Source organism: Gossypium arboreum, chromosome 11 (assembly GCF_025698485.1).
Source record: "Gossypium arboreum isolate Shixiya-1 chromosome 11, ASM2569848v2, whole genome shotgun sequence".
Taxonomy (NCBI): Eukaryota; Viridiplantae; Streptophyta; class Magnoliopsida; order Malvales; family Malvaceae; genus Gossypium; species Gossypium arboreum.
In genome coordinates, this window is record NC_069080.1 from 42,837,187 (window position 1) to 42,848,253 (window position 11,067).

The 11,067-nt window shown below is 38.6% G+C and overlaps 1 long non-coding RNA gene across 1 annotated transcript; it reads right to left on the bottom strand.

Annotated features, from left to right (window-relative positions):
- Positions 1 to 6,343: 6,343 nt before the first annotated feature.
- Positions 6,344 to 8,634, bottom strand: LOC128284042 (uncharacterized). Its single transcript, XR_008274347.1, has 2 exons — positions 8,532 to 8,634; positions 6,344 to 6,529 (listed from the first exon to the last, which is right to left on the bottom strand). It is a non-coding gene; the product is annotated as an uncharacterized LOC128284042 (long non-coding RNA).
- Positions 8,635 to 11,067: the final 2,433 nt, after the last annotated feature.

Below are 11,067 nucleotides of genomic sequence, written 5' to 3' on the forward strand. Positions count from 1 at the left end.
TTTAGTAGTAAGGGCATTTTGGTCATTTGTATATTAAATGAAATAAAATGGGAAAAATAACACAAAATTATCATCTGCTCCATATTGTTGCTGCCGAATTTTACCTCTCCCCATAGCTACGGTTTCTTCAACTTTCAAGTTTCATAATCAAGAGAAACGAGATTCAAGTTGCGATCGAGGGAAAAACAAAGTTTACGAAGAATAGGCTCGATTGCTAATAATTTTGTATCGAGGTAAGTTCATGTGTAAATGTAGTAACATAATTGTCATTTTGAGCAATTTAATGTTGTTTATATGATATGATGCTTATTATTATCATGAAATGTTATGTTTTGTGGTTATTGTTGAATAATATGTAATTATGTGAATTACTTGATGAGTATGAACTATCACCGAGTATCGGTTCCGATATTCCGTGGAAGACAGAAAAGATGTGAGATCGAGGAAAAAGCAAGTGATACGTCACAAGGATACTTGAGTTCCAAACTCGTTGAGTTGAGTCCGAGTTCGTGAGATGTAACTAGGCATCCGAACTAGTTGAGTTGAGTCCGAGTTCACTTATGGATGCGAACACCCGAGCTCGTTGAGTTGAATCCGAGTTCACTTATGGGCGGGTTACATGGTAGCTTAGCTACATAAGTTCCGCAGGCTATTGAGTTTGTCTAGCTGCGGCTATGGCACTTACGTTCATGAAATCTGCGTATTCGAATTATATTCCGATATGTTCAACGGGTGAATCTTAAGTGAATGAGAAGAATGCCTAAAATGAAGGTGACATATTGGTAAGTGTGGTGAATGAGAAAATTTGATAGGTATGTGCTTAAATCCTCGGGTTGAGAACTTGGTATGATGAAATCGTAGAAAGATATTAAATGCAAATGAAACATGAATGTCTTGGTGTTCTTTATGCAAATGATGTTTTATGTGGAATTTCATGATTATGTTACTTGCTATTAGCATGTGAACTTACTAAGCATTTATGCTTACCCTCTTCTTTTCATTCATTGTAGTTGTTGACAAGCTGGCTTGAGAATTGGGATAGGTCGAAGACTTGTTCACACTATCCGAAGTCCTAAATTGGTAAAATGGCTTGTGTGTTTTGAATGTGGCATGTATAGCAAAATACTCACTTTGTGTAAATGATGTTATGATATGGATATGGTTTGGCAAGAAAAGGGTTTGTAAATGATTAGCGATTGGAATGGCCAGTCTAAGTCATATTTGATGTTATGTATGTTTAAAATGCTATTTAGTCCAAGAAAATCTCTAGTAAAGTAAAATTTGCCATAAAATAGAATCTGACAACAGCAGTGATGTAAATTTTAAAAAATCACTAAAAATAGTAAAAATGGAATTAAATGATGAATAAGTTATGAAATTGAATCTTGATGAGTCTATTTTCATATGGATGGAACGAAACAGGTATATGAGTTATATTTTGTGAGATACTTAAGTTTTTGTGGAACAGGGTCAGAGTGATCTCTGTATCCTCTGTTTTAACTTTAAAAATTCACTATAAATTGTAAAAAATAATTAGGAGTTTTATCTTACATGTATGAAATCCTTATTGAGTATAGTTGTATAAGACCCAAATTAAATAATCATTGAAACACTGTACAGGGAGATATCTAATTCGTAATACACAGGGGTCAGAGTAGTCAAACCCTAAAATAGGGGAAACTTTAACTAATAAACTGTACTAATTGGCTAGACCATAAATTCTAGAAAAAACATTAGTAAATACATATATGAGTCTAGTTTCAGGAAAAATTTACGGAATTATATTTTGAGTATCGAAACTCGAGATATGAATTTTTAAACGCCTGTGACGCAGTTGACCAGCTTGTCTAGAAATTTTAAAAATAAATTGTTTGAGCTGTTAAATTGATGAATTAAGTTTAGTAACACCTCAAGCTCGACTCTGGCGATGGTCTCGGGCGTGAGGGTGTTACATCAAAGGTCAGTATCTACTCACTTTATCAACTATCACATGCCTGCCTAACGGGTTTGACATTTTTATCACAAATTCGATGGGCTCAACAGACATATTCATACAAGGTACTAATTTCATGCATACATAGGAATGAGTAGACCCTGGATCAATCAAAGCAATAACAGAGATATCATGAAGAGAAAAAGTACCCGTAATCACATTTGGTGAAGATGCCTCTTCGCGAGCGCCAATGGCATAAGTCCTTGCAGGCACACGGCCTTCGGACCTCACACCTGAATCTCTAGGGGCACCTCTACTACTAGCCCCACTGCCCGAGTTCTTCTGTGGTTTACCACTCGTAGGAGCACTACTCACCCTTACGTCTTGCTTTTTCTCTTTCTCACCTAATTTAAGACAGTCTCGAATAAAGTGGTCCAAAGATCCACATTTGAATCAAACTCTTTCATTCACTCGGCATGCGCCGAAATGACGTCTACCACATTGTGAACACTCCGGCTTGTTTGGCCGAGCACTACCAACACTCACGACTGAAGTGGTTTGGGCTTTAGACACCGTATGTTGCTTATTCTTGCTCTTATTCGAGAACCCCACTGACGCGTTTGATCGGGTAGGAAATTCTTTCAGTCTCTTACATGGGGTATGCTGTGATTTCCCCATTTGTCTTTTCCTTGAGTCTCAAGACTCGATGTCAGCTCTTCTCTTCTCTTTGGCCAATTCCTCTGCCTTACATGTTCTCTCCACGAGCACCACAAATTCCCTTATCTCCAAGATACCAACTAATAGACGAATGTCTTCGTTCAAACCATCTTCAAACCTCTTGCACATAATGACTTTTATAGATAGGCACTCCCATGCATATTTGATGAGTCTCACAAACTCACGTTCATACTTAGTCATCATCTTACGGCCTTGTTTCAACTCAAAAAACTACTTTATTTTCTTGTCCATAAACCTCTAACTAATGTACTTCTTCCGAAACTCCTCCTAGAAGAACTCCTATATAATCCTTTCCCATGGTACAACAGACTCAAGGGTGTTCCACCATTGATAGGCTGAGTCTCATAGGAGTGACACTGTGCACTTCACTCACTCCTCAGGCATACACGATAACTCATCAAATACCCTAATGGTATTTTCTAACAAAATTTTTGCTCTCTCTGGCTCATCATCAATCTTAGCCCGAAATTTCTTGGCCCCTTGCTTTCGTATCTTATCTACTGAGGGTTTCTCTCTCCTAACCAAATCCACTCCTTGCGGAGCTACAGGGGCATACTGAGGAACCGGATGAGGTAGAGGAGGAGGAATATTCGAATTCACATGAATGACCTCTAAATACCACGCGTCCATCACTTCTCTAGCTCCTCCGCCCTGACTCATTGTCACAGGCCCACTATCTACTGGCGCGGTCCCTTCAGCGGGAGCTGACGCATTACTCTCCATATCATCTACTGTAGCTACGTCAGGATTCATTTACTATATGAAAAACATAATTTATAATCGTCAGGAGTCGTCACACTATCAATATACAACTATGTCATGTATAGTTAGACTCGTACTCATGCTAGGTTAGTCCTAGAACCGACTAAACCACAGCTCTGATACCACTAAATGTAACACCCCTTACCTGAGACCGAGGCTAAAACTGGGCACGAGGCATTACCATACTTAATCACATGCATACAATCATTTCTGACTTACCAAGACTTGGTCAAATTTAAAAATTTTTCTAACCTTGTTTAAAACTCCTTAATGTGGGCCTACGAGGCCTCAAACTCTCATTTGGAAACCATTCGGAACAAATTCAAGTCCTTAAACGGACTTAATAAAAATGACCCTTGAAACAGGGCACACGCCGGTGTGGAAAGGTAACACGCCTGTGTGTATTAAATTCTAAATTCAAACCTACAGGGGTTTTCATACGACCTGACACACGCCCGTGTCAATGGCCCGTGTCTCTCACACGGCCATGACACGCTCGTGTCTAAAAATCATGATATTCTATTTTTGATGTCAGCAATCTTTAAGGGTCAAACGGCCAAGGCACACGCTCGCGCGCTAGGCCGTGCCCTTCACCCGGCTAAGACACACAGTTGTGTCTCTGCCCGTGTGTTTAATACCATGCATACTGACTAGAAATTTTTACGTGCAGGGGACACACGGCCAGACAACACGCCCATGGGGCTGGCTGTGTGTCACACACGGCCTGGACACACGCTAGTGTGTCTACCTGTGTGGACAACATAGGGCTATTTACCAAGCCCTTTTTCCACCTTAAAACACAAAATAACAACATCCATCATGCTAAAGATCATCATAAAATGATTCTGAAATCCAACAACCACATCTGAGGCCTTTACACATTTCATATTTATTAAAACAACCAGCAAATTACCTATTCATGAAATCACTTCTTGTATTCATATAACAACTTTCAACTTTAACCATTTCTGGGGCCTTATAAAAATGAATCAAAATGCTAAAGCAAGCCAACACGTTTAGCCAATTAACAATTACACAAAATTCTAAAGTCAGTATCCTATACATGCCATAATCAAAATAAATAGATCTAACTATACCAAGTTCTTCGATTGATAGTGTGATCGATGCCTCTGATGTCTATTGATCCACGAGCTAATTAGGCGGCACTATAAGAAAATGGAAAGAACTAGGTAAGCATAAAGGTTAGTAAGTTGCATGAAAATAAATATAACGACAACTTTACCATTCATCATCATGCTCATAACACTAAAATAGGTATAAGCACAACTTACTCGTCACTATCCAAAACAATTCACATAGCATATACTAAGCTCACATCTCATGCATTCCATTTAGGTACCTGTATCACTCACAACATGGTTATACTTTTATCTTTTAACTGAAACTATAACTTTCACCGTTAAACCATTTAGAATACTATCGAATAGTCACTAATCCCCAACATAGCGTATAATACCGATGCCAGGTCCCAGACATGGTCTTACACTGACTATCGAAATCGAGGCCGACGCCATGTACCAAACATGGTTTTACACTAGTTCTTACATATCTATGCCGATTCCAAGTCCCAAACATGGTCTTACACTATCACCTCTATACATGCCGATGCCATGTCCAAGACATGGTCTTACACTGACACATCTCGTAGCTGATGCATGTCCCAGACATGGTCTTACACTGGCTCTCATAACGTGGCCGATGCATGTCCCGGACATGTCTTATACTAGCATACAATATCCCGAGTGTCCTGGCCTGAATATCTGATTTATTTCCTAAGGTTCAAATGGGAGTCCTACTATCTCAATATTCAACATACATGACTATTTCCACAAACAAGCAATTCATGCTATCTCAATTCAAGCACATATAATAACAATGTAGTTGTATTATTTACATACAACTTACCTCGGATTACAAAATGTAGACGACTAGTTCAGCATAGTCCACTTGCTTCGCTTTTTCTCCGGTCTAAACCCGGATTTTATAATTCTTGATTTAGAATGATAAAAATTTATGAATTTAATCATTTTATTAATCTATATACTTAACAATTTAAAATTGGGCAAAATAACCATTTTGCCCCCAGACTTTTGCAAAATAAACATTTTACCCCTAGGTCCTAAAATCGATTTTTATCGAATTTCTTCATATCTTAAGCCTAGTCGATTACTTTTTTTACACTAAAAGCAGTCCAAAATTCTCAATATTTCACACCTTTATCACCTATTTTACAACTTATGCGAAATTATCCTTTTTAGGGTTTTCATGAGAAATCTCTTCACAAAAGTTGTTTATTTCACAACCATGGTTCATTTTCTCGCATAAAATTTCAGAAAACAGCATGTCTACTTTCATGGAAAAACCCTAGACTTTCAACCATTTTGCAAAATAGTCTCCTAATTTGAAAGCTCATGCTACAAGGGTTCTAAAAATGTAAAACTTTTCAAGAAAAGCCATCAAAGTTACTTGCTTGCAAGAGTATAGAGTGGCTGAAATTTTTGCAGCTCAAAACCTCCTACAATTGCTAAATTTTCGGTGAAGAAGATGGTAGAAAAAAAAGATGATATCTTTTTCCTTTATTTTTATTTTATTCTAGTCAAAATTAGGTCATCAAATTACCTAACCATTTGTGTAACACCCCAAAACCGGCCTGGAAGTTTGGCTCGAATCTGGCATGTCACATTGAAGTGTTTTTCGAAAACCATGTTTCCATTAAAAACCCTTCTTAATAATTAAAAACTTATACCCTTTTTAAACCTTGTTAGAAACCTCAGCTGAATAACATTCTTAACAACTTTGTAAAAATCTTGGCAGTTGCGGAAGCTTGATTTAAAAACAATTGCGGTTACGTGATGTTTTGAACAACAGTAGTTGCTTTCGAAAACCGTGTTATAATACTAGCAATTATAAGAACAATAAATAAAATTCCAAATTTGAAATCCAGAAAATTACAATGGCTTTACTACAACCCACATAAAAACATTTAATAGCAATAATCAAAACTATAACATAAATAGTGTGTGTGGCTTCCTCCAAGCCCCTTGTAGCCCCGATCCGTCTAAGGTTGAAAATTACCTGAAAGGTTAATAAACGGGGTGAGTTTACGAAAACTCAGTGTGAAATCCCCTACTATATAAAAGGAACAGTCAGTCATATAAAAGAATTAAAAGTTGGCCCCTGACCCTACTTACGCTTTCGAGATCAATTGAGCCTTAGCCCATTTTAACAGACAGTACCAGATGGGCTTTAACCCATTACAGAATAAGAAACATTATTAGAACTAGAATCAGAATCAGAATCAAAATTAGGTGACAGAATCAGAATCAGAATCAGTATCAGGTAATAGAATCAAAATCAGAATCAGTATCATGTAACAAAATCAAAAATCAGAAGGTGAATGCAATCCCAACCCAATCCAGCCTATAACCAACCGCTACACTCCACCCGTACCAGCCCTACACTCCATGTGGGGAATAGCTCAACCCACCCATTTCTACACCCCACAATAAAAAGCATTATTGCTCAGTTATCAGATATTGTGACAGAGTCACTAGATACAGATATTGTGGCAGAGCCACCAGAACAGATATTTGTGGCATAGCCACCAGAAACAGATAATGTGGCAAATCCACTTAACAAAATACGTGGCACAAAGCCATCGATAACTGCATTATGTTAGGCACATAGCCATCAACTAGAGTAACATAACCGGCACACAATCTTAGGTAAATGTGATCGACACAGAGTCGTCAATAACCATATATTGGCACATAGCCTTAGGCAAATACATTTGGCACAGAGCCATAATCAGGTTGGCACAGAGCCATATGTAGGTTGACACAAAGCCATAATCAGAAGGCTTTAAGCCATCGGTAGCTGTATCATGTTAGGCATATAGCCATCAGTGACGGTAATATAGTTGGCACACAGCCTCGGGTAAATATGATCGGCACTCAGCCATTGATCGGTCCACAGTCGTCTTGGGCGAACCGTGTGACCTTATCAAATCAGTAAGAATATACATGTCATGTATGCAGAATGTTATGCCCATATTTGAATCAAACAATCATAGTCAAGTCATTCATATACCAACATATATTCACAATCAAATTCGTCAACCACACAGTCCAAGTTAGTCACTTGGCCACAAGGGTAAAACAGCAATTTAACACATTAAGGGCAAAACAGTAATTTTACCTCACAAGGTATCTCGGTAATTCCACCCTACAGGGGTATTTTAGTAATTCTACCCTGCAGGGGTATTTCGGTAATTCTACCTTACAGGGGTAATGCGATAATTCTATCCTACAGGGGTATTCCGGTAATTTAACCCTACAGGGGTATTCTGGTAATTCTACCCTACAGGGGTATTCCGATAATTCTACCCTACAGGGCTATTCCGATAATTCTACCCTACAGGAGTATTTCAGTAATTCTACCCTACAAGGGTATTTCGGTAATTTCACAAATGAGGCGTATTTTGGTAATTTTACAAATCAGGGGTATTTTGGTAATTCTATCCTATAGGGGTATTTCAGTAATTTCACAATCGAGGGTAAAACGATAATTTTGTAAACTGAGGGTAAAATGGTAATTTTTAAATCGAAGGTAAAATGGTAATTCTATAAATCGAGGGTAAAACGGTAATTTTGTAAATCGAGGGTGAAACGGTAATTCTATAAATCGAGGCTAAAATGGTAATTCTACAAATCGAGGGCATTTCAATAATTTTACAATCGACGGTATTTCGGTAATTTTATAAACCGGGAGTACTTTGGTAATTTTACAACTGGGGGTATTTTAGTAATTTGGTAAACTAAAGTATTCTAAACAAGGATAACAATACGAATGGCCCTAAAGCCCATTCTCGGCCCAAATGGACCCACACGCTCGTGTGGCCCTTTTAGCCCAAATCTGGCCACTGATATGAGATTCACCTAGCCTAGTCTAATATTTACTACACAATCAAACAACTTATCCAATTGGGCCCGTAGGCCCATTGGACCCACATGGCCCCTTTCGGCCCATCGCGGGCCGAAGTAGCCATCCTACAGCTAGAGTAGCGAGAAATACACACCTGATTGGAGACTGGAGTTAATCCACGCTCTGGGCACTCTTAGCCGACGCCCAACCCAAACGAGCACGCCATAAAGCGAAAGGGATCAGCAAAGAAAGGTACCTTACTCTCCTTATGGTTCTCTCTATTTAAAGCCAGCTTCGCATCCACTCTTATGTTAGCTTCTCGATGTGGGATCCTCCATCATCGAGTTTAAATTCAACACCAACTCTTGTCGCCCCTGTTAGCAAAATAAATGCTTTTGCTTGCCATGGGATTCGAACCCATGCCTCCCTTAAATGCTCCACACGCCACTTGCCACTAAGCCACAAGGCTTTTTGTGTCACAATTTCTCCAATAATATTCTTAAGGCCTACCTACTACACCTGTGGTTTGATTCACCTTAAACCAAAATTTTTGCTAGAGTCCGTGTTTGAACCGGGACTTCTCCAACACTTCTCAAAGACACTTAACCACTAAAACAAGCCTTCAACTAAGAAATTTTCACGCACAACAGAATATTATAAGCTGCCTTCAACCGCTCCCATGCTCAAGGCCCAAAACTTCTAAGCCCAAATTCAGGGTGTTACAATTTGACTCATTGATTTCCTTCATGGCCAGCCATGCCTCTTGGAGGGGATCCAATTGCCCTTTAAAGACCTCCAATTATGGCTCTCTAGCTATTTGGTATGTCTATCAAGTAAAATAGAACTTTTACCTTTTATGCGATTTAGTTATTTTTTCCGATTAAGCATGCAATCACTAAAATTAATTCACCAAAATTTTCATACTCTCATATAATCATGCCACAAAACATAAAATAATATAAAAAAATAATTTCTCCAACTCCGGTTTAGTGGCCCTGAAACCATTATTCTAACTAGGCCCAAAATCGGGCTGTTACATATTAATTCAATATGGTCTGGATTGGTCCCTCATCGAGTTCCTTAGTCGGCAATTCCTACAACCACAGATCAGTCCGCTGTAAGTTCAAATGAACTTAGTGAGTTCCTCCAATACACAAATCATACCCCACGTTTTTGAGGATTCAAATAATAATAGTCATAATAATACAAAAAAACTCCATGTTCGTTTGGGATATTTCCCTTAAACCGTCGTAGTGGACTTTTCCTATACCCGATCCTATTCACTGGCAGATAGATCATTGAGTGATTTCCTTCTGGCCATTCTATCAGCCTTTGGTCAACTTTGACAGTTCCACTTATTGTTTCACCATCTCTACAAACTCTATCATTTCCTTTACTTAAATTATTTCTTCCACTACCTCAATGTGGATTTATTATTTCTTTTTCCTTGTATTAGTCCTATATGATTTGCTCACCTTCCATCTATTGGCATGAATAACAAGGTCCCACGCCACCCTAGCGGACTAAATCTTGCTTACTTTAATTAGAGGTCGGATTACTTCTTTGTAATCCGCTTCAGTCGTACAACCTTAACCTTAAGTGTAGCACGCCATTTTGCTACGACCCACGATAGCCTACAGTACTCAACTTAATGTTGTTGTATGGTCGTTTGAGTTCAAGATTTTTCTTTCATACTACATTCCCTCGTAACTCACCATTTGACGAACACTCCCTAAAAATGGTTCCCCTTTGAAGAGAAATGGTCTTAACAGACATATTTTCCATCTCATTTAATCTGAGATATATTTTCCATCTCATTTAATCTTCTTCTTAAATGGGTTCCATCTAACCATTTCTTTCCTTATGGACTAACCTACATTCTTATGACAACCCCCTAGCATATAGGTTTCTGAGCATCCACCAGTGACTCTTATTGGTGGATTATTATCTACGATCATCAGTTATACCAAATTTCGTTCTCTTTTTCACCAGGCACCGTTACTTGGTCAACTTGTGACTATTCATGCTGGGTTACCACCCATATGCACTATTTTCTTTTACAACTGTTATTCTAGAAATATTTTCCCTCTTAATATATCCCCCTTTATTGGAAGATTACTTCGACCCACTAGCTAACTAATGCATCCTTATATTTCCATTTTTTCTACTGGCCTTTTTTCCTTATTGCAGGTTATCCCACAACTACTCCTCTGATTTACCACTCATTTTTATTGTCCCGATGAACTCCCTATGCTGCCATAGTCGAGCCATGGTTTTACACAGTATACCCCATGCTTAATGTCCTGGTGGAATCCATTAGTTGCCATAGTCTAACTATGGTCCTTCACTTCAGGATCCCCATGTTTAACATCCCGTTGGGCTATCCCGTGTTTAACTTCTTCTCGGACTATCTCGTGTTTAACGTCTCGTTGGACTATCCCGTCTTTAACATCCCATTGAAGTATCCCATGTTTAATGTCTCGCCAGATTATCTATGATGTCGTAGCGTCTTTCTGCTAGGGTTTTACACAACATAACCCCCGTGTTTCCTGTCCCGATGGACTATCAAAGGATGCCATAACGTCTTTCAGCCATGGTCTTGGTTCTATTTAGCCACTCTTGTGTGCTTTCACATAATGTCATAGCGTCTTTTAGCCATGGTCTTACTCATTTATATTACGATGTCATAG